Source organism: Rhinolophus sinicus, chromosome 3, assembly GCF_057876585.1.
Source record: "Rhinolophus sinicus isolate RSI-liver-muscle chromosome 3, RSI-T2T, whole genome shotgun sequence".
In the NCBI taxonomy this organism is placed as follows: Eukaryota; Metazoa; Chordata; class Mammalia; order Chiroptera; family Rhinolophidae; genus Rhinolophus; species Rhinolophus sinicus.
The window spans coordinates 46471292-46496400 of NC_142503.1; the positions used below are offsets into that span (position 1 = coordinate 46471292).

The 25109-nt window shown below is 42.5% G+C and overlaps 1 long non-coding RNA gene across 2 annotated transcripts in view; it reads right to left on the bottom strand.

Annotated features, from left to right (window-relative positions):
* The window catches only part of LOC109445685 (uncharacterized), a 56674-nt gene extending 32931 nt beyond the window's left edge, over window positions 1-23743 (bottom strand). The window contains exons 1-3 of one of the 2 annotated variants that reach the window (XR_012495089.2): window positions 23474-23743; window positions 20681-20765; window positions 18931-19125 (exon numbers count right to left, since the gene is read on the bottom strand). This is a non-coding gene — a long non-coding RNA (uncharacterized LOC109445685). The remainder of the gene's footprint in view (window positions 1-18930; window positions 19126-20680; window positions 20766-23473) is intronic. The other variant, XR_002137068.3, reaches the window with a different exon arrangement.
* Window positions 23744-25109: the final 1366 nt, after the last annotated feature.

Genomic DNA, 25109 nt, shown 5'->3' on the forward strand with positions numbered 1-25109 from the left:
TACAGTGATTGATGGTGCATTTCCAGGAGTTGCTCAGTGACGAGAGCACGCTGCCATTTGCTGTTCAGGACACTCCCTCATGGTTCCTGCTCACAGAAGTGCATGAGCGCTGGGACAGGTGCCTCTCTATAGACTTTTGAGGTTTCATTGCAAGTCAGGCGAAGCCCACTGCCATTTCACTATTTAGCCTTCCAGACCAAAGTCTTCCTCCTTAATCATTTTCTTTAGTTTTCCTGTGAATGTATTATGAAGGGAGCAGAAATTACGACACCTTTTTGCTTTGTAGCTCCCTCTCTGTGGTGTCTTTTTGGTTTAACTTGATACATGACTTCCTTCTTTTTGAAGGTGATTTTTAAGAAACAGACTTATAAAAACTCAATGCCAGAATTAATCACTAAGGTTTTGGTTATTTCTACAAAACTGTATAATCTATATGTGTTTTGAACAAATATATATAAAAATACAATATATTTCATTTAAAAATTCAGACAAAAAAATGGCAAATGAAACGTTACTTGACCTGTTTCCATTTGAGTCATTCAGGGAGTTTCAAGATACGTTAGGGTAAATAATCTTAAAGAAGCTTTAAAAGGTTAGAGGGACCTACTTGAATCATAAAGAATATTATATTGCCTTAGTAAATTTCAGTTAGCGTTTTCAACTAAGATTTCATTGGACTTATTAAAACTAGGCAATAGGTATTTAGGAACTGTTCTTAAATGATGGTAATGGTATTTTTACTGTCTTCTGACATCACCGAGACTGGTTTTAACAATACAACTAGAGGTGAGAAATGGTGCAAGAGTTTCATTCAAGAGAATTTGCTTTATTTGGTCCACTTCCCCTCCCTCCCTCTCTCTCCCCACCCCTCCTGCAGCTGCTTCTTTTACTCAGTGATCTGGCCTGAGACGTTTGGACCAGGGACAGACACCTCACCCAATGGGGAATCAATTTATAGACCAGCTGAGCCAATCCTCCTCCCAAGAGCATTTACATTTGGAGACAGAGAGACTGAGTCAGCCTGTTGATGGATGGTGATAGACCGAAGGTCATATGGAGTCAGAGCTGGAGTCAGTCCTTCTGCCAGTTGAAGTCATGAGGTGGTCAACCACAGGAAGCAGTGGAGGGAGGTGGGAGAACAGAGCCAAGGCAGAGACCCAAGGCAAGAAAAGGAGGGAGGAGCCCCAGTTCTTTATTTCCTAGTCCAGACCCCTATGGCTAGATGATGCCGGTTTTCTAGTTCTGAATGCCTGTGAGACTGCTTTTATTCATTTTACTAAGTTCTCTATATAGGTTTCTCTCACTTACAATCCAACTGATTCCAGACAAAGATAATTCTAAACACCAAATGTCAAGTTGAGGCTACAAAATACTTCCCACTCCTTCAGCATTACACCAAGTCACTCAGATTTCAGTGGTCCCTGGGGCAACATAGAGATGAATCCAGCTGATAAGTAGGATATAGGAAATGGGTATATGAAGAGCATTACCAAGTGTATAGCTTACAAATGCCCAACTTCCACTTTGACATTTTCTGATTGCATTTCCCATTAGTCTTTTTCACCTCAACCTCTGTGGGCCAATGAGTATGTTCTGCCAAGATCAGGGCTCAGCACCCTCAACATAGCCCCTGCCAGTCATGAGTGGCATCATTCCAACATGATAGTCCCCTCCTTTGCTGCTGACAGATGATGCCAGAGCTTTATAGGGATGCCCACCTGAGACAAAGGTTCATTCATTCAATAAATACTTATTGACTACCTGCTATGGCTAAGTGCTATGCACAGTGCTAGGGATACAGTAGCTAAACAGTGAGGAACTAAACAGTAAATTTCTAATCCGCATGGAATTATATTCTGGGGGGTTGGGAGGGGCTTGTGAAGAACACTAAGAAGAACATAAAATGGGCAGTCTTAGAGAATGACTCGTGATGGTAGGGCTGGATGATGAACCTACCTAGGTGGACGTGTCAAGACAGGCTTCTCCAAAGATGGAGAAAAAGTCAATCATGGAAAAATGAAAGAACAGGAGAAAAGGCATGCACCAAGGCCCTACTGTGGGACAGAGCTGGGAGACATCAAGGAACTAAAAGAAGGCAGGGTGGCTGGAGCACAATGATAGAGAGAGAGCGCACGACCTGAGATGAGGTAGATGTGGCCAGATCTCATATGCCATGATGAGGAGTCTGGATTTTAGATTAAGTATTTGTCAACTTTTTTATCATAGGATGATAATAATTACCCTTTCATTATACTGTATTATATTTTCTAAGGGCCTCAGGTTTTGACAAACATTTGTCCATTCTAATTAATCAGACATTACAGCAAATTATTTCTTACGCTTATAAAATTTAGGGTATATAACTCAGAATGTAATTTGGGGTAATATAATCCCAGCTTTTAAAGGCAAAGAAACAAGTTTTACTGATGTAGTACTTTTTATTCATGTGGTGGCTGCAAATTCTGTGATAGTCTTCCTGTTTCCGCTCCCTTTAAATCCGGGCTGGCCTGAGACCACTTTGACCAATGGAACGCAGCACGAGTGACGTGATGTAAGTTTTGGGCTGAACCTTGAAGAGAACTGGCAGTTTCTGCTTAGAGGTCTTTTGGAGCTGTGAACGTCCATGTGAGACGTTGAATTACCTGTCATTCTAGAGAAACTACATGGCGAAGCTTTGAAACTACGTGCAGAAGGAGAAGGGCCTGGCTGAGCCCAGCCTCTCGCTTCCCCATCAAGGTACCAGGCATGGGATGGAGCCATCTTGGAGCCTCCAGAACAGACTGACTGCCCCAGGACCCCAGTTAATGCCCTGTGAATAGAATTGCCCCCCAAGTCTTGCTTAAATTCCACACAATGTAAGATACAATAAAACTATTGTTTAAGTCAATAGTTATCGTCTAAGTTTTGGGGTAGTTTGTTGCACAGCAACAGATATCAGCATAGTTAGCATCTGCATTCTTAACATGAATGACTAAATGTGTAATTTGTATTCAGCTTTTTAAAAAACTGAAAATAGTCCATATACTTTCCTTATCAGTGGGAACCTCAGACTGGGAACCACCAGTTCATGGTCTCTCCCATATGCACCCTTCGTGCCATGCTCTCCCAAATAATTTCCTTCTTCTGCTGATGTGTTAGTCTTATCTGGATTATTTATGCCCATGTGATTGGTTGGACTCCCACTATCACTGTCCCATTCCACCCCCTCCTCTCCTGTCCCACAGCTGCTGGTTCTGTCAGGCGTCCCAGTCATGCACCTGGACAACTGCAACACCTTCTAACTGTGGGGGCAGTAACTCGCTTCTGTTCACTGCTGTGGTTCAGCATCTAGTGATTGGCATAAGTAGTGCTCAAAAGACATTTGCTGAATGAATGAATGAATGAAATTTTCACTCCAATCTTCAACCTGCCTTCTGCATCCCCATTCTGCATCCCTATCTTGCACGCTGCTGTCAGGATTATTGCTCTAAAACAGATATCCAGTTATATCACTTATCAATCTAAAAATCCTCTGATGATTGATTGGTCCCTATTGCCAAAAAACCAAAACCCTCAAATATTGCCTTCAGCTGTAGTAATTAAAACAGCATGGTACTGGCATAAAAACAGATACATAGATCAATGGAACAGAATAGAGAGCCCAGAAATAAATCCATGCCTATATGGTAATTTAATCTATGACAATGGAAGCAAGAATTTACATCAGGGTAAAGACAGTCTATTCAATAAATGGTGCTGGGAAACCTGGACAGACACGTGCAAAAAATGAAGCTGGGCCACCTCCTTACACCATATACAAGAATAAATTCAAAATGGATTAAAGACTTAAATGTAAGATCTGAAACCATAAAACGCCTAGAAGAAAATATAGGAAGAAAGTTTACAGACTTACCCGGAGTAAGATTTTTACTAATATAGTCCCTCAGGCAAGGGAAGTAAGAGAAAAAATAAACATATGGGATTACATCATACTAAAAAGTTTTTTCACAGCAAAGGAAACCATCAATAAAACAAAAAGGCATCCTACTGAATGGGGGAAGATATTTGTCAACGATACATCTGATTAAGGGTTAATATCCACAATTTATAAAAAAACTCATTCAACTCAACACCAAAAAAACAAACAATCCAATTGAAAAATGGGCAGAGGACATGGAGAGACATTTTTCTAAAGAGGACACACAGATGGCAAACAGACATATGAAAAAATGCTCAACCTCACTAATCATTAGAGAAATGAAAATAAAAACCACAATGAGATACCACTTCACACAGTCAAAATGGCTATCATCAATAAATCAAAAAATAAGTGCTGGCGAGGATGTGGAGAAAAGGGATCCCTCGTGCACTGCTGGTGGGATTGCAGATTGGTGCAGCCACTATGGGTATCAGTATGGAGGTTCCTCAAAAAGCTGGAAATGGAACTTTTACCTTATGACCCAGCTATTCCACTCCTAGGTATCTATCCAGAGAAATCCAAGACGCTAATTCAAAAAAATCTATGCACCCCTATGTTTATTGCAGCACTGTACACAATAGCCCAGACATGGAAACAACCAAAATGCCCATCAGTAGACGACTGGATTAAGAAACTGTGGTACATTTATACAATAGAGTATTACTCAGCCATAAAGAAGAATGAAATCTTATCATTTACAACAATATGGATGGACCTAGAGAACAGTGAAATAAGTGAAATAAGTCAGACAGAGAAGGACAAATACCATATGATTTCACTTTTATGTGGAATCTAAAGAATAGAATAAATGAACAGGCTAATCAGACACAGTCTCAGAGATATAGAGAAAAAACTGAGGGTTGCTAGACGGGAGAGAGGTGGGGATGAGGGTGAGGGAGAGGGGATAAGAAAGCACAATTGGTAACCACGAAATTGCCACGGATATACGAATGACAGTTTGGGGAGTATAATCAGTAATGTAAAGATTTTGTAGGGTATCTGATGGACAATTATCTTATTAGGGAGACCACTTCACGGACAGTGTAGGTGCCTGACCACTGCAGTGCACACTTGAAGCTGAAGCTGAATAGTGATGGGTGTCGACTGTATATATATATATATATATATATATATATATATATATATATATATATATATATAGTCACGGGCTGTGGAGTGCAGTGCAGGGAATTTGGTCAGTGGAACTGTGGCTGCTATGTGCGATGTCGGAGGGGTGGTAGATTGGGAGAGAGGGGTCGTCACTTTGTGAGGGGTGTAAATGTCCAGCTATTACATTGTTTTGTACACCTGAAACAGAAAAAAAAAAGTACTGCCTTCACAGGTCTTCAGAATTTGTTCCCAATCTGCCTTTAGGCTCATTTCCCAAATACTAGGCCCAGCCTCTTTGAAACACCATTTCCTGAGATACCACGTACTCCCTCTGCTCAAGCTTTGTTCTCCCCATTGGGATTTGCCCACCAGCCATCTTCTCAGTCAGGCTAAATATTCCACATTCTTCAAACCACAACTCAAATGTCACCTCCCTTGCATATTCTGATACCACCTTCTCCAGCTAGACACACACCACCCCTTCTGAGCTTAACACACATTATTCATATTGCTGTTATGGCCCACCCCGTGCATTACCTATTAGTGTGCGTATATCTGTCTCTCCCAAGGGACGGCATACTCCCTGAGGGCACAGGGATGGCATCATATTCATCTTTGTATCCCCATTTCTTAACATGGAGGCATGTGTGAAATTAATAATGAAAGCTAAAATTTACTGAGTGCTTGGCAATGTGCCACATATTTTACACAATTAGCTCTTTAGTCCTCAAAATAATCATAGGAGTTAGATCATACTGTGGCTCCTATTTTATAGTTGAGGAGACTGAAGCTTGGAGAAGTTAAGTGAATTGCCTGCAGTTGCACAGGTAGCAAGCTATAGCAGAGCCCAGAATTGAACACAGGCAGCCTGACTCCATAGCCTGTGAGTAGAACCACTACACATGCTGTGTTTCAGAGTAACCACTGACTGTTTATTAGAATCTCCTGAGGAACAAACACCGCTGCCTGGGCCCTGCCCCACAACCACTGAACCACTGGACCCCTGAAGCACTGAACTTGGGCATAGGAATTTTTTCAATTTTTCAAAAGCCCTTCAGGATCAAGAATCCTGATGATAAGTATCACCTGGAGCATTTGTTAAATATCTATATTACCATGCCTATCTTCCAGAAAATTCTACCTCAGTAGACTAGGGTTGAGGCCCAGCAATTTGTGGTTTAAGAAGTACCCCAGGTTAATTGTCATCTTAAGAGACATTTGGGAACTACTGCTAAAGGTCAGGCTTTCAAAGACATCTCAACAGGTCTTTAAACATTAACCCATCAACAATGGTATACAGACTATGTGAAAGACTTTGGGGTCTGCTGTCATGTGGATGAGCCTTGAGATTTCATAGGAATCACTGCTTTTGAGGGGGACTGGGCGGCAGTAGCTGACAGCACCGCACAAGTACACGTCTCTAAAACTATCCACTGATAATGCCTAACATAAAAAAACAGTATTTGGGCAGTACACAGAGTAGCAAAGCAGATAATGCAGTGAGATGCTCAGATTGCCTTGATTTCTTTACGTATAGACTTACAAAGGGCCTGCTGTGAGGTGGCCATTTTGCCTGTCGCTGCCCCCTACAGAACTCACCCTATGTTCTCCTGTGTTACCAGGGACTCTCTGGAAGCTTGGCCGGCTCATTTCTGAGCTATTTCATGGTCATTATTTTGACCAATTTCATTTTATGCTTTCCAACAGTTGTACTTTCTGGCCTTTCCCAAGATTCAGAAGGAAATGCCTGATCTTTCACAAGCAACGCATACATTTTAACTCCTTTTGCTTCTTTCTTCTCCTTCCCCCTAAGAAAAGTCCTGAATCTATTTGTGAACAAATGTTCCAGTTCTAGAATTTACCCTGCTGGAATAATCTTCCTAATGGGAAATCTAATGGGGCCTCCCACTGACAGAGGAGACCACCCCATCTGCAGCGAGGGACGACAGACACTCCCAGCCCAGATGGAGAGACATGCAGCAGATCAGGGCTTGATGTATATTCATTGCTTATTTAATATTCGAGCATCTTTTTCTAAAGATATTTCTATTGAACTCACTTGTGGTGTCACCATCTGGAAAATATCAAGCCTCACCCCACTGAGGTAAACCCCTATTGCGTATTTTTCCCTTTAATGTGAGCCCAGTGGGCATGGAGTGTGTATCTCTATGTTTAGCACAGTTCCTCGCCAGGGCTGCTCTCAAACACATGATACTCTCTAAATAAATGTGTTGCATAGACCCATTAACAACCCATCCTAATTGATGCTAATGGAAAGTTTAAATGGGTCTCTAAGGAGCTTCCATGACTTCTTGATGTGAGGTCTTTTTTACATTTAAAAGTGGTAGATTAAGGTTTTAAGGGAGAGTAAGCTGTCCAAAAACTCATTTATTTCGTTACAACCAGTTTTTAAATCTGGCCAAATGTTCTTCTAAAGTCTAGAATCAGACCTGTGTCTAAACCTACAAATAAAAGGTTTAGTTAACTCTTAAGGACACAGGTAAATGGGGCAAACAGTGTGTTACAGACAACCCAACCAATGGAAATTGAAAAGCCGTCTGTTAGACAAGAGGAATAGGTTTAGGTGAAAATTTATATTTGAGTGGGGAGAGCGCTCATAGTTTGCTCAACAGGCTTATTGTGTTTTGAAAAGTGTTAAAGAAATTAATTTCTGTTCTTTGGGTGTTCATAAACAGCTCATGTAGGGAAGTTTTTCCGACATGGTCTAGTTGGCATATGAAAAATGAGTCTTGATTTTTAAGTTTGTTGAAGATAAGGCAAAAGTGGATAAAATTTATTCATTTGAAAATGTATGAAACACTTGCTATGTGCCAGGTAATATGGTTACTAGAGAGAATAAGGGGCCTTCCTCACAGGACACAAAGCCCAGTACACTGAGGTCACCTCAGGTAGAGATGATACGGGGCAATAAACTCATCTTCCTCCATGTCTAATAACTATTGCGTAGAGGTATTGGATACAGGGATTCTAGGTGAAAAGGACAAAAGTGAGGCTGAGTTAGGAGGAGGAAAGGAGGCAAACCTGTTCTACTTTGGACCTGAACTACCACGGAGAGGAAATCAGAAATCAGGAAGCTATTATGAAGCAGCTGACTCTCGCAGGAATGATTCCCTTGAAGGCATTCTCTTCCCTGTCCCTCCGTGTGGCCTTGAATTCCTAAGGTAAACCCTCACGTGAGAACAACAAACAGGTCTGCTTACTCAGAGCTCCTGGCGGACAGGGGTCCGGGTACGCAGCTGTTACCTGATGTCCTTACACTTTCCTTCTCGTTGTACCTCTTGTTCCCACAGACTTCACTGCTGTACCTTTCCAGCTCCCCGTGTGGGGCTAACGAGCACATCATCTCATGCTCGTTATTTTTGTCATTTGCGTCAGCATGATGCTCTTCTTCTGGCGCATCATGAACCATTTGGTGGTTCATCTGGCATAGTACTGGGCAACAATTTACCATACAGCATAAAATCCTATCAAAAAGCATTCTGTTGTCATAAGGACTGAGACGATGTTAAAATCCAGATGTGATATGCTGTCATTTATTTGTCATATATACATTTGGTGACTAAATTCTGATGGTTTGCCTGCTGTCCCTAAGATAATTAGATACAGCAAACGAAAAGTATTGTTCTAGCACAGTTGGTCCTAGCACAGATTCTGTATATTGCTGAATATTGATGTAAAATAATGTTTCTCAAATAGGTAGTGGCACTCGGGAGTTTACCGTCGGCATTTCTCCTTTCCTTTAGCCAAAAGAACTTTTGCTGGAAAACAGCAGGTGAAATGAGATTTTCACCAGGAGGCTTTTTGGAGAGGTAACCCACTTTCTGTTCATGTGCACGCGACACTGAACAAACAATTTGGGGTTTGTATGTGTCAGGGAAGATGCAGAGTGTCTGGACAGAGAGCGGTCTGAGCCACTCTTGCTCCTGCATTCAAGGACCTGGCAGGTGTGTGTGTGTGTGTGTGTGTGTGTGTGTGTGTGTGTGTGTGTGGCGGGGGGGCGGGGGGTGTCTGATAAGTCTGCAGGTCATGACCTCACAGTGTGAAAATACTGGAACAAGTACATAATACTTTTGTACAAGTACACTGGAGGGTCTAGGAGGAGTTACTAAAGCTACATGAGAGAGATTAGGGAAGAATCAAAAATGAGGCTTTTATTAACCTTAATATAACCTCCTATTAACCTCATGTCCTGCAACTCTGCTACACTCACGTATTAGTTTCAGGAATTTTTATCGATTCTTTGGGGTTTTATACATAGATAATATGTCATCTGCAAACAAAAATAGTTTTATTTCTTCCTTCCCAATCTGTATACCTTTTATTTCTTTTTCTTGTCTTTTCACATTAGGTAGGACTCCCAGTATGATACTGCAAAGGGGTGGTAAGAGGGTTGTCCTTGCTTTGTTCCTGACCTTAGTGGCAAAGATTTGACTTTCTTACCATTCCATTATATATGATGTTAGCTGTAGGTTTTTTGTACACTTTTAAAAATCAAGTTTATGAAATTTCACTCTATTCCTATTTCGCTGAAAGATTTTATCATTAATGAGTATTGGAATTTGTCAAATGTTTTTTCTGCATCTGTTGCCCTGATCATGTGGTTTTTCTTCTTTAGCCTGTTGATGTGATGAAATATATTGATTGATTTTCATATGCTGAATAAGCCTTGCATACCTGGAATAAATCCCACTGGATCATGGTGTATAATTCTTCTTATACATTGTTGGATTCGATTTGTTAATATTTTGTTGAGGATTTTTGCATCTACGTTCATAAGAGATATTAGTCTGTTGTTTTTCTTTTCTATAATGTCTTTGTCTGGTTTTGGTATTATGGATAAGGCTGGCCTCAAAATGAGTTAGGAAGTATTCTCTCTGCTTCTATCTTCTGGAAGAGATTGTGGAGAATCGGTATCATTTCTTCCTTAAATATTTGGTAGACTTCACCAGTGAAACATCTGAGCCTGGTGCTTTCTTTTCTAGAATGTTATTAATTATTCATTCCATTTCTTTAATAGATACAGGCTTAGGTAGATAATCTATTTCCCTTTGTGTAAGTTTTGGTGTTTGTACCTTTCAAGGAATTGGTCTATTTTATCTAGGTCATCAAATTTGTGGGCATGGAATTGTTTGTCATATTCCTTGATTATCCTTTAAATGTTCATGGGATCAGCAGTGATCATGCCTCTTTCATTCTTAAGTTTTTTCTTGGTCAGTCTGGCCAGAGGTTGGTCAATATTATTGATTTTCCCCTTAAAGAACCAGCCTTTGGTTTTGTTGATTTTCTCTATTGTTTGTCTGTTTCAGATTTAACTTACATCTACTCTAATTTTTAGTATTATTTTTGTCTCCTTTTTAAGGCTTAGATTGTTCTTCTTTCTATTATTTCCTTTAAAATGAGTCTTTGGGACCCTTCAGCTGGGAATGCTAGTCTGAATCCTGTGAGAAGCAGACAGCAAGATGGAACTAAACATCTGATTAGAGAAAATATCTGTGTGAGGAGATGGGGAAGGAGCCCGAGAAGGCTGGGAGAAGTCATCAGACTCTGTGCAAGTTTGACCTGGGCTAAAGAAGAGAGGAAAGGAAGGCTGGGTTCAGCCTACGGAAGTTTCAGCAAGGCTGTCAGGGAGTCTTCAAGTCAAAGATGGCTGTCCGAAAGTTCTGTGTCTCCTAGAAAAGGACCTGCCTAATTTTCTACTAGGCTCTTTCAATGGTTGCAAGCATCCTGTGGGAAACACAGCCTTAGTGCAAATGCAGTGATGGATTTCAGAGCATACTAGTTGGGGCCCTGGTCAGTTATGTATTCTGCAGTGGGAGGTCTGAGAGGTGCATTTTCATGGCCACCTCACCAAGTTTTGAAAAAGGGAGAGAAGGCAGAAGCCTCCAGAAGCATACAAGAATTCAGTACATTTGAAATAAGTAATCCTGTTACTAGAGATTAGACTAAGTGGTGGGCAGGACAAGAGATTAGTGTGACTAACCCTTAAAGGTCAGCCAGGGAGGGCTGTGATCTAGTGACAGGCATTGTGGGCCATGGTGACATTTTGCATTGTATCTTGAAAGGAAAGAAGAGCTATCGAGAGAGATTTTAAGCAAAAGAGTGACAAGACTAGATGAGATCAGTTATAGGGAGAGGATTCTGGTGGCAGTGTGGAAGACAGAGCAGTGGGTGGGGAGTGGAGATGGGGGGACTATGGAGAGGGGGCCTTTGTCTAATGAGAGAGCATGAGGGCCTAAACCAGGCAAGAGGTGATGCAGAGGGCCCAGATCCACTAGCTCTTGAAGAGACAGGATTGACATGACACAGGCGTGGGATAGGAAACGTATAAAATGATCCCAGACATCTGATTCAGGGGATGCAGGGATTGGGGAGAAATTCACAGAGAAAGGGAATTTCAAGAGGAGAAGCCGGTGTGGAGGGAGAAATCAAGAGTTTGGTCAGTTTGGATTAGGTAGCTTCTGAGGTTTGTCTGTCTACCTGGCATTTGTTTACATGGGGGACTCAGAACAGTTGCCTGAACTAAAGACAGAGGTTGAGAGTCACAGATGTTTACGTAAGTGCGTTTTGAGGCCATGAGTATGCCTGAGATCCGAATCATAGGATGTAGTTTTAGAAGAGATGCACAGCCAAGTGCTGGACTCCAGGAAACTCAACAGCAGAGATGGGTGGAAGAAGGAAGAGACTGAAGAGTGTGGAAGCTGACGTTTTTCTCATGGGCTGCAAGCAGAGCTGCCTGCCCTTTGCTCCCAAGAGTCACTATCGTGATCTTCCAAGGATGCTTGCTATACAAGCATCCGTGAAAGAATAATCCAGAACAAAAGGGCAGTTATTACCTCATTCACAAGACATGCAGAAAAGTGAGACACTCCTGGGGAATTGTCTCCCAACAGCAGCCGAAGTCCACATTAGGCCATCCAATGGCTCCCTATACCTACAGAATAAAGTCAAGTCTCTCAAACCAACTGTCCACCTCTGCCAGCCTCATTCCTCACACTCCCTGCCTCACATGAGCCAGAAACAACTCACAGGCTCTCAGACAATCATTATTAACTCTTGCCTCCAGGTCTCTCCTTGGGTCATCTTCTTTGCCTGAATGTCCCCTCCCTTCCCTAGAAATCAATCATCTCATGTACTATGAAGGACCTTCTGAGGCTCTCATGCATTCTCTGGGTGTTGCTGGGTTAACGTTTGTCTATGGGAACATGGGGCCAGCAATCCTTACTCTTTATTGAACTAATATTTACCACTTGCAACTGTTTTTTTTTATTTTCCTAAATGGACCTGCTCTTTATGGGATGAAGCCACAGCATGTTGCAGTGAAATGAGTCTCCAGGATTTTCTTAGCAACTCCTGTGGCAGAGTCAGGTAAACACCTGCTTTCTATTTTCACTCCTGGTTTTGGTTTGCTTCTCGGTTGGAGCAGCTCCATTCAGGTTCCATGTCTCGTTGTTCTCACTATACCAAAGTCAAAATCAAAAGCATATTTTCACTTACAAAATAGCCATTCATACCACAGCCTTATAAATCTCTGACTGGAGTGCTACAGCCTGCCTGGGAGCACCAGAAGTAAGGTTTAGAATGGTGGCCCAGAGCCTGCTTGAGCAATGCCATCTATTTCCACTTCTCCTCCCAAACAGTTGAATAGAATGTGCCACAAGAATAGCGCAGCTTTGAATAAGACAGCTTTGAGAAATGCTGTGAGAAAACTATTAATTCACTCCAGAAGTGAACTCTTGTGGTCATTTGACCATATTTTGAGAATCATCAGTTTCAAAAGAATTCTTAGGAATGGCGCCCAAGCAACAATGACTTCATCTAACTCCTTTCTTTCATTGCCCCTGTTTGTTTTTTTTTCATTGTTGTTAATTTGGTTTTTTGCTTTTTTTGTTTTTTATTCTTCTGTGAAATGAAATTAATAGCATGAGTTGCCAACCTGGCTCTGAGTAAAGAGAACTAATGAGAAATGATAACATTAGGCTTGTAGTGCACCGTCGAAACTTGAATGAAAAATGCTGTATGAGATCATGCCCAAGTGGGTGAATTAAAATGGTACAATTTTTCCATTTGGCATTTTCTTTTTGGTTGTGCAAGTATCACCTTCTGGGGTATCTGCCCAGCTGACAATGCCCTTTCTTACTGAGGCCCCTGATGAGCTCTATAGAATTGGGCTTCTGGCAACCATATTTATGGGACATAATTCTGATTCCCATCTCCCACCCTACAGGGATCTTCTTGATTCCCTCACGTATCCAAAGCACCTGCAACAGTGCCTGGAACACAGGAAGTATTCAATAAATATTTGCTGATTTAATGATCCTGGGATGGAGACGAACAGAGAGATTCCTCCTGTGCAAGAGGCTAGAACTGTAACTTGTGGACTCGGGAGCTGTGGGCAACATCACCCCATCATGGAGACTGAGGAGCAGGGGATGGTGGAGACCAAGGAGACTTGGAGAGAGATCTGGAGAGCAAGAACTTGGGCTAGCTCCCACTGATTGTCTGCTTTCTGCTGTCAGGCCTTTCCAAGGCCAAGCTGCAAACCACTAACTTTGAGTATGTTCCTTTGTCTGCTCTTCAACTCCTTAACCAAAGGCAACATAGAAAACTTGGAAGTTGATTGGCAAAAGTCTAGGTGTGATTAACAGAAAACTGGGTCACTCATTACCAGCAGCTCTGGAGCTGAGACGGGCTAGGATGTCTGGGAAATTCTCAGTGAGCTGGCCACAACCCATCCTTTTCTCTCCCACCAGTCTGAACTCAAAAGAGTGTCCTGACAGTGACCAGCAACATGAGGACACTGGTTTAACATAGTTGGGAGCTTGAAATGGTTAAACAATAAAACCTCAGTTCCACAGAGATAGTTGATGACATATAGGAAATACTACAGAGCCCACACTAGCGCTCTAAAAACATGGTCTCAAGTGGAAAAACTTTTTCTTTCATCACAAAGCAGAGGCAACTAAACATCCTTCCTCAGTGCCATAGCCCCATGGAGACACTAAGATCACAGCACACGCGGAACAGAAAGTTGGACAAGAAGCGGCAATACCACACATAGAGATGGTGGTCCTGCAAATCAGTAATTGGTGGCCAGCTACTCTGCAAAGTATATCAGAAGTGGAGGGAATTTTCTAAGTTCTGGACAATTAAGAATGAATTTATCAAAATACAGCTGATGAAGTTTTGCTATTTCAACTCTGAACTTTGAGCATTTACAAGATGACCCACAGTTTTCTGTAGTTAGTTACTATTAAATATGGCATGAAAAGGAAGCACACACTCGTGTAGAACACAAAAAATTCAGATGGCAAAAGAAAGTTCCAGACAGAATCAAGACCAAGACATTTCCCTTAGCCACGCCTGGCTCAGAATTTCACCAGTACTAGTGAGGAGCCATACTAGTGGCTGGTTTTGCTAAGTTCTGCTGCAAGAGCAAGCCACTCGGCCATCTAGGGACCTACAGCAGCCAAGGTTTACGTCTCACTGCTGGAACCTGTCTGCTGCAGCTCCATTGCGTCTTCCCTACACAGGGCCAGACTACAGGAGCAGTCCTCTCTGAGACATGCTGTCCTCATGCAGAAGGAAGAGAGGGCAAACCAAACCATGGCTTTTGAAAGCTTCTGCTCACAGTGGCACCACCACTTCCCAACCACATTGGCCAACACAAGTCACATGGCCAAACCTGCCTACAATGGGGCAGGAAGTTCAATCTCCCAGGGACAACCATCAGGGAGAGGCTGAGTCAGGAGGAGCAGTGAATCTTTTGACAATAATACAACAGCAGGGATTAAGTGTATTTCCAGAACACTCTCTATTAATGGCAGTCTGACCTATATAATTATGCTTCAGTTAATTATATAGTAAACAGTTTATGATCTCAATCCATAACGTGGGCTTGGTCATTTCTAATTACTCCTTTTGTGGCTTCCAAAAATGTGGGTATTAAAGACTGCCTCGGGCATTAGTAAAAACCACTGGATGGACCGTATGAACCCCAATTGGCAACTGCAGGCAGGATTCTGACAGTGGGAAAATGACTTCATTGGGATTTCTCAGAGGCATGTTTTTCAAAATGTAGGTCTTATTCCACCTACAGCAGAATGACCTGGAATGCATGTTTAACATATAAATTTCTCGGCTCCATCCTAGATATAATGAATCTAAATCTCTAGGGGTGGTGCCTGGGAATCTGCATTTAACCAGCATTCCAGGTGATTCTGGAACCCGCCCTTACCTGGGCTCATCCCTGTTAGAGAACATTACACTGGACACCCAGGTCATCAGTTGCTGTCCTGTTGTGTGGCTGCCCATGTGCTGTGGGTCCAGCCAGGACTTGGAAATTCCTGCGAAGTCAGGGAGAAGGAGGTACTTTTCAAGGAATGGTTTCTAGTGAGGGCCTCTATCCTTCCTTCAAATACGTTTCAGTTTATATAGTTCACTATTTTTCTCATAAATCAACATCTGTGAATCATTTTGTTGTCTATTTTTAGAAATTAAATGAAACTACATTGAACAATGTTTCTCATAAAAAAGACCTCTTATAATAGTTACAATTGTTCTAAAAAGTATATTTTTACTGTTTTTCCTCGATAATGTACATTTGGAACAAAATCTGTGATGAAAGCTTAACTGTAAGTTTCCAAACCTTATTTTTGGGAGGTTTTCACTTGTTGTTAAATATTTCAGTTATTGATCGCTAAAATGAAAAGTAAAATTTAAAACTTTCTATTCTGACTGGGTTCTATGATTTTTCCAGGGCTGCTTTAAAGAGAAAGACAGCGTGTTCCATGGGGGATCATTTCATTTGAGTTCTGTTGCAATGACCTCTGCTGCTGCCTGGGTCATTACATTCAATACTTATGCTTCCAACTAAAAGTTTCCTGGCCTCGTTGCACCTTAACTGTCCTGGTCTATCACCCTGGTGACATAAGTTGCCCAGAGGCTGCCAGCTCACTTTAGGGCAGTTCAGCGGCAAGGAGTTTTGTCAGACTGCTCTGCTTCCCCGTGGATTCTAAGGCCATCACTGGGTTTCCAAAGAGAAGACATTTAGGTACAAACCCTTTCAAGTCCTATTCTGTTGTGTAACCCACACCTCACATATGAATTACTTTCTAAACTTGGTTGAGCAAGACAGTTCATGACATTAAGATCTCAAACGTGATTTTCCAGTTATTTCTTTCTGAAGTCATGTCTATAGTCAAAGTGAGGAGGAAACAATTTACCACAAAATTCATTTGAGAGGAAGGAAGACAGAGTGGAAGGGAAAGATGAAAGGGGGAGAGGAGGAAAGATTTTTTACTAATTGAATACTTTATTGAACAATACCAAACAAATGTATTCAAATGCTTTCTAAAAACCAATATTAAAGGTCTTTCTACTCAGGCTAATAAAGGTAGATATGCTAGTTTAACATAACTGTCTGATTTTATAAAGCACTTATATCTTTTAGTCCACAAGTGTATTATTAAATGATAGAGAACGTCTAATACACCATTTTTTATAAAACTAGGAAATAAATTTCTAAGAAAGGAAGATTTTATAGACTCCATTTTTTATACCCAACCCCAACAAAGGAAGGGGGAGGGAGGGAGGGAGGGAGGAAGGAAGGAAAAAGAATTTCTGCTTTGTCCATTTTCCCTCCGTTTTGATTCTGCTTGTGCTGACCTGGCCTCATAGCTCCTCTCTGCTGAATCCAAACATTCACATTTCTGTGTCTCTCCAATGATGGGCTCTCTTTCCCAAGGCTCCTAAATTCTACAAGTTAAGCACAGCCAGATACATGTCATAAGATGAAAACCAGCACGCCTACGATACTTCTGGATCTCCAGGAAGTTGGCACAGAAAAGGACAGAGGGTGGCTTGAAGTCTAAACCCACGTGTCATTGTCATGAAATTGTTGTGAAGCTCATTCACTGAAAAGGATCCGCTCCCTTTTATACTGACCTCAAAGCAACAGCTCATTAATGTGGCATCACGATGAGCCATGCGAGTGGCAGACACCGTGCCAACTTGGGGCACTGTTTTATATTCAGCTAATGCACACTTAATTTAGTTTCTTGGGATTAGAATGTTTCAATATTGTCTTATAAAAATATTCCATTCTGGTTCTCACGTAGTGCATTGGTTTAGAAAAGCTGCAAAGTTTTAGCTGCCAGTTTCTCTTGCATTCCTGTTTTTGTCTGTAATTTCTAAAGACTAGTAAGTAGACATGGCACTTTACAAATACACAAAGACAAGGGCCTGGCCTTCGGTCAGAAAAACACAACCCAAATGAAAATAATCCAAGCAGAAGCAGTAACAGACAGTTTGGAGGGGGGAGGGCATTGGCTTTGGAAAGTGAAGTTTAAAGTATTTCTGTTTTTGTTTTTGTTTTGAGATGGGAGTGATTTGAAGGGAGGGGTTGGGCTGAGGCCTGAGGTTGTTCTGTGTTTAATCTACACAGGCTCTGGTTTCGGGAGGTCACTCAATTCAAAAGCAAAGTTGTTCAAACTGACCCCTCCCCTAAAGAAACTGCTTTCTATGGCAGACAGCTCCTTTTTTTCCAATGGCTTTGTGGCTGACCTCAGCTCCCCAGACAAGTGTAGGCTTAAATAAGATAATTGCTTTCTAAGGCAATGTGCCTCCCTTGTAGAAAATCTTCTTGAACACAGAGCACACCTCTATGGGAAGGAGACCACACCTGAAGTCACATCCCTAATTGTTTGTTTTATTTGCCTTCATCAGAAAGCTCTACCCAAGGCACCAATCAAAAGTCAGGCATTTAACTTCCTAGAAACAAGCCAGCTACCTGGCACTGTGGCATAGTCAGTTAATCCAAGACACATTTTTATGCAAACCTCAAGTTATAACCCACATATGGTGGCAGATCATTATCCTAAGACTCTAAATTGAACCAGTTATATAGTTGGAGGTGGATCTATCATAATCTGGAAAACTTTTATTTTTACTGGTCTATTTTAACAAGTGTAGGGAGGAAATAAAACTCAAAAAGCATAAACTGTTTTACATCCTGAATTGAACTTTGATAAAAATGGAAATACTCCAAAATAAAGAAATATTGGCAAAGGAGGAGGGAAAGATGCAAACAGAAATAAATGAAAAAATGTGGAAATAAAAAAGTTCTGGTACTGCTTTGACATTTCCTGATTTAATTAAGAGAAAATGGCAGGATACACAATTATGTAGTGATATGATCCCTAACGAGAGAGAGAGAGAGAGAGAGAGAGAGAGAGAGAGAGAGAGAGAGAGAGAGAGAGAGAGAGAGAAAGACTAAAATGAAATGGATCAAAATAGACTCCAATGATTATTCCTGGAAGTTGGGATTACAGGTAACTTTCCTTTTCTCTGTGGCCTTTTTGTATTTTCCAAATGCCCTACAATGAGCATGCTTTTTCTTTAACATAAAAAAATCAGCAAAATATTTTTAAAAATTATTTCTGATTCAAAATGCAATGCTCTTTCACTCTGAGTCTGAGCACATGAGCTGATAGACTTCAGGGTTGATAAAGGCGGAGTTTCTGTGTGTGCTAGATCACCCCAGCTGAGAGGACCAAGAAGCACACTATCCCACACATTTTGTATGCTGCTCACATATAGGTATAAAGACTTTTCCATCCTAAACATCTTTGAACAGTTCCGATGCCCCAGGCTGCAGTAATAGATGACAAAATGAAGTATTCTTTAGTGCTGACCTACTGCAAATTATTACCATTACCATCAGTGGACACTGTCTGCAAGGTCAATTCCAATTGTCAGCGATGGTTGCTTTACACCTTATGTGTGCTACCTAATGTGAGCTTAACACAGTGACAGCTGGTGTGCTGTGTGGAGGCCAGTCTTACCTGGCTGTGGGCTCTAATTGTTTCAGGAGCCGTGATCTCTCAATTCTGGGCCATTCCAATGCCTGGAAAAGCTAGACCTGGGAGAGTATGCAGAAATTTGCTCTGGCCATCTGGCTCTATCCACATCATGCAGTTGGTTGCACAATGTCTTCTCTGTAGAACTTTCTATTTCCTTGACATTTATCCTTTGGATCTCTGTGTGGATAAAAGATACCCTCAGAAGTAGACCCTGGATAGATATCCTGGCCCACTGCCTACGTCTATTCTATTTGTTCCCCTACTTGAAAACCCTTAAATTGGAGGTTTTAGGGGAATAAGATCCTTTCCACACAAAGGCAAATGTCTCAAATAGGGTTATGAGCTGTCAGTCCTTCACACCTGAGCATAAACCCATTTAATCGGATTGCTTCCGTTCTGAAATCTAGTCAGCTAGATTGAGAAATGGAAATTTTGATGAACTATAAAGAGAGCAAAGTGGTAGGCAGGGATGGAAGGCTCCAGCTTGAAGATTAAGGCAACGGGTGGGCACTTTGACCCTGAGGCCTCCACCCTCCGCAAACCTTCTCTCCTCCCTCTAACTTTGCTTTCCTCCACCAACTCCATCAACTCTGCGGGCAATCCAACCTCCCAAGCTGCATTCACCCTCCACTATCCTCCCGCTGGAGCTAAGTCCTCTCTGCCTGCTGGATCCCACCTCGGCTGCCTTCCCACTGACCTCACTTTAGCTCCCTCTCTCTCTGTCTCCAGCACCTTCAACCTTTCTCACTGGCTACTTTAATCTGTTCTGTCATCCAAACAAAAACTACTCTCCCTAAACCCACATCCCACCCCAGCTTTGCTTCTGGGAAGAGCTGCCTGCACTCCTTGATTCCCATGTCCTCACCTTCCACTCTCTCCTCAATCTTCCTTTGTCTTCTGCTCGCCTCCCCACCATGAAACTGCTCTTGCCCAAACCTCCAGTGACACTGTGATGAAAACAATGGAAACTTCAATTCTTCGCTTATATGATCTCCCCAAAGCCCTTGACTCTAGTGACCTTTTTCCACTTTCTTGACTCTTTTCCTTGGCTCCTTTCCTACTCTCCCTGGGTGACTCAATTCCCTCTTGCTATCCACATGCTCATAACTCTCATGTCTGTACTGTCAGCCCAGACAACCCTCCTAAGCTGCATGCCTCATGCCCTCTGTCTACAGGACAACCTACATCTCACAGACATGTCAAGCAACATTTCCAAAATGGAACCCATCACATTCTCCCTTCCCCACCAGCCTGATGTCTCATATCCCTGGGACTTTGTCCCTGCAGACTCCTCTGCTTGGGGGCTATTCCTCTTCCCCTTGACCCTCTGGCCCCTTCACCTGCCTAATTGTTATTCATCCTCCAGGTCTCATGTCAGATGTCACTTCCCCTGGGAAGCCTTCCTTGATACCTCAAGTCTGAGTCAGGTGCTCCTATGATTTTTGAAAGTTCCCACTTGTGATTCTTTATTAAATCATTTATCTTTCCCAGTAATTTATTTGCTCCTTGAGGGCAAGGAGCTCTCAGTCATGTTCATTATATCCCTTGGCCCAGCATGATGTCTGGCACATAGGATGCTCAATAAAAAAAATTTATTTGAAAAAATAAAACAGCTCATTTCCAACACTCAGGCTGCCAGGAAAGAGGGGCGGGGGTTTCCTTCCCCTGTCTCGCCACCCTTCCCCCATAGTCCCCCTCATCCAGGTTCCATGACCCCGTGAGCCCCCTTTACCTCATTATTTGACCTAATCATGGGCTGTGCAGCCTGACAGGGGCCAATCCCAGCGCTCTTTCCACCACGAATAACGAGTTTTTTTCTAGGAGAAAATGTATTCTTAAATTTAACATGGACTTTAAAATAAACTTTCGTAATATTTTTTTTTTTAAGTTGAAGACTATCTCTACCACATGTAAATATGGATTACTCAGCACAAATACATTCTAGGTTGGTTCTTCCAAGTAAAATAAATAACCTTGCCACAGGGTAATTCTTTAAAGCAATTTGGTTTATGTCTTAGTTTTTGTTTTCCTTTTTTGGAATCTAACTTTGCTAAAGAAAAATGTTCAATTCCAATATGGTCATTTCGAAAACGCATTTTTAAAGTTCCAAAGGCTCAATAGTTTTTCCTTTTGCTCTGGCTGGTTATGAAGATTTTATAAGTCCAAACACTTATTCTTTGATGCTTTAATTAATGCTTGTGGCTAAATGATGAAAAAAAAGAAAATATTTTAATGAGTTTAAATAAGTGACTCATATGATTTCCCTAACTGAAGCCACAGCACACAACACCCTGCACTGTAGGGCATCTGTTTGTCTCTTTCAAAAAGTTTAGTACCAGACTTGAACAGCAAATTTGAAATTAACAGAGCTACACTCACCACCATGTTGGCAAAAGGTTTGTTCTGGGTCCTTTCTTCCTCGGCCACTATATCAAAGGATGACAGCTGTTTGTGAGATCCTGTTAAGTTGCAGCACAGAGGATTCCACAGGGAACAGGGGGCAGAGGAGGTCTGATGGAGGGGCTACAGCTAATGAAACCTTGTGCCTAGCAAGTGCTCGATAAATATCTGTCCACTGGCAGAGCCAAGCCTTGGATGGGGGTGTGGGGGTGGGAGGGTGTGGGGGACAGGTTGGGTCAGTTCTAGGTGGCGGAAGATCCAGGAACCCACCCAGGGCCAAGGGCAGAGACAAGGAGGTACCATTGCCAGACAATGAGCGCATCAGACTGGTTGCTGCAAAGTGGTTATAGGGCAAGGGGTCCAGTGGGAGAAAAACACAGCAACCTTGGGACTTTCAGGAGAAATCCCCCAGCTGGTAAAGCAGGGTCCTTAATCTTTGCTGACAATTTCAGAAAATTGTCTGTTCAGGCCCACAGGCAGAGATGCTGCCTGTTTGGCCAGGCGAGCCTTGTCACTGGCTGCCAGGAAGTTTGACTCCCTTCCTCTGGGCCCTGGAAGGAGCACAGATTATCTCCCATCACTGCCCCTTCATTCACGCAGTTGTCCGTTGAGACAGTGGTTCTCATACTGTATAGGAATCACCTAGAGAGCTTGTCAACTCAGATTCCCCGGCCCCACTCTCAGAGATCCCCATCTCTGCAGGTTTAGCACGAGGCCTGAGGATTTTGATTTCTCACAAGCTCTCTCTCTCAAGTGAGACTAATACTGCTGGTCCCTGAACAATACTGAGGAGCACTGACTTAAATATTGATGGGACACTCCATACACCCTCAGTACCGTACAGGGTGCTGGAGAAAGAAGAATGAGGGGAACAGGATCCCTTTCTTCATGATCAGTAGATGGTAGTGGTTAAAGAGAAACCTCTGATTAGGGTCCATAGGATAGAGGCTGGAAACCCCAGGACACAGAGAAGTAGGTCCCAACCTCCGACTTACATGCCCCACCACTGTCTACCCCAGAGACAAAAGGAAGTTGAAAAGCAAGCCCTTGTGAAATGAGCACGAAAAGTGAAGGAGAAACAAAAAGTGTTCACACAGCATTCCCAAGGTTGGGGCTCACAGGCCGTGGTTACCTGATCAGTGTGATGAGGCACTTTCTTGGAAGTTCTACTGGGGGGAAGAGCATTCATGGGATACCAAGGGCAAATCTTAACCGACAGTTGCACACAGAGCCAAATGATGTGTCTATTCGCTGACCACTTAGCTCGCCATTTCCTTTACACTTCTCTTATTATTCCCACAGTGAATACCTTTCTTTGGCTGAAGAGACGCCATGATGTCCCCATCATTGGTTTCATTAGCTGTACCCCCTCCATCCAACCTCCTCTGCCCCCTGTTCCCTGTGGAATCCTGTCTGGGTAACCACCTGACCCGCAGCAGGGCCCTCAGTCACCGAAACTCAGAAAGCAATAGCTGAGGCCCCTTAGCAGTCTTTCTCTAACAATTTCCAAAAGTATTTAGTAAAATAACCCTATCAGAACATCAACACAAAAATGAGACAAAGCAGTATTCTACTGGTAGGAAAAAATGTGTTTTGAAGTTAAAATGATGTTAAATTGTAGGCTAAGCAGTGAGTATAATAAGGCTATTTTTTTTATCCCCCAAATTGAAATTAGATGGATAAGAGCAGTCAGGTCTGCCTTTGTGTCCATTTTATTTCTGGAATGGTGGGTTGCACAATACTGAGGGGGGAAAATCCTCATTCACATAAGTAGTTGCACATGGTAATAGCGTGTGTGTGTGTGTGTGTGTTTTAAAGATAACTTTCCTTGCAACTTGGGGATACTCTTCCATTAGACAGATGGCAGGACAGCTTTGTCCAAGGTTTACTCACAGAGAGGTGTTTATGCGGCGTTATAATGAACGTGTTGGCAGTCTTCAGTGTGTTAAAATTTGGCATATGTAATATTTGATTGTATCTATTTTTTATAAAGTTGGAAAAATATGTTAATGCAATTTAAATCAAATGTCTGTGGAAACTCTAGAAACCTTTGCAACCCTCAGGGCTCTACAAAACACAGCCCTGTACAGATGAGAGATCAAGACTAGAGAATGAAGTCACTTACTCAGGTCCCATGGCTTTTTGGTGTCAGAGCTGGCTGCATCTCGTGTCACCTGACTCCAGGTTTTTCTTCTGTGTTTCACGGCTATCTGAGCCCCCCCGTGTAAATTCCAAGTGCCTTTTGCTCAGGGCTGAATCTTCCAGAGCGGGAGCTCTGTTTATCCTACTTAAATGAATTACAGAGTGGAATTTCCCCAGAGCCATCGCTCATCTTCAGCTGGAGGGTGCCGGGCAGGGAGAGCTAGGCAGGAATGAAGATCCTGCTCAGCGACTCTGCCTCTTCCTGGTGTCTGACCATGGGCTGGCACACACAGTCCTCTTCAAATAATACGGCTTTCCTTTCAGCAGCCAGGATTTGGCACGCTCTCCGATCTCTGCTCAGCTTTTCTTTCATCAGGCCTCGTCCCAGAAAGCTCTTGCTCACTTAGATGAGCTGCATCTGGCATGTGCTCAATGTAGCCAACAAAGATATTATTCTAGCCATGTGGGGGGCAGAGAGATGGGGCAGAGAAATGGTGGGGAATTGGAGGAAAAGTAAATCTATCCAGGCATCTACAGATTGCCTCAGATATTGAAGGCTGCCTCTCACAGCTCCTTTTTCCTAGCAGAACGCTGTTTCGAGACCAGCACTCCGAAGAGGAAGCCTTAACAGGGTGAGGGCAGACGGTTCTTGGAGAACATGGAACTGCTCTAGCAGGGTTACTGCTTAATGAAGAAAGGTGGTGAAACCTTCTCTCTACCTCAGCAGTTTGTTTTTCCTTTTTACCTCAGAGAACTGGCAGCAGTTCTTCCTGCAGAACTTGCTGCGGCCTGGTGATGGGGTATCTCCCTCTGCTCAGAGGTGAAACTCTGCCACCTCCACACAACTTTGGGGATTAAACAGGTTTCCAGGAAGCCTGTCATCAGAAGAGAGAAATTCAGTCATGCAGGCCCCAAACAGCTCACCCTCAGGTCTCCCAGGAACTTGCCGTGCTTGAATTTTTCAAACTATTTTTGCAAGGTGGAATTTAATTAAAAATATACATATTGCATGGCAATATATATTTTAACTTAAAAAATATATTGCATAGCTATATATATAAGACGGCCCTGTCAGTAAAACTGAAAGAGCTGGAACACAGGCTTAGCTGACACTGAACCCTCTTACTGCCCTACTTTATGAAGAAAATGGGCCCAGCACTGTGATTTATTTTTTACTTCCTGTTAGAGTCAAATGGATTGCTTAGTATTTTTGTCTCTCACAAAGAAAAGTAATAAATCTAAGAAGGCTGCAAGCTGTTATGTTCAGGCCTAACCTTTCTCACATAATCACCCTACAGAAGATACTGCTGGTTGCTTCCCTAGTATCCATTCTGTTCTTCTTTGTCAGAAGAAATGGTTGGCAATGTGCTCAGGTGAAAATACTCATAGTCCCAGACTCTCCTATACATGGAAGCAGCCGTGCCACCCTGTTCTGACCAATGATATGTCAGCAAAGTCTGCAGGGTGAGTCTTCTGGTGAAAATGGACTCAGATAGTATGGGAATTTTGCATGCCCCTTTTTCTGTCTTCTTCTTGGTTGGAATGTGAATATGATGGCTGGAGGCAGAGCAGTAACCTTGCAACCATGAGGATAAAGTCCTCACAGAAAGAATGGTGGA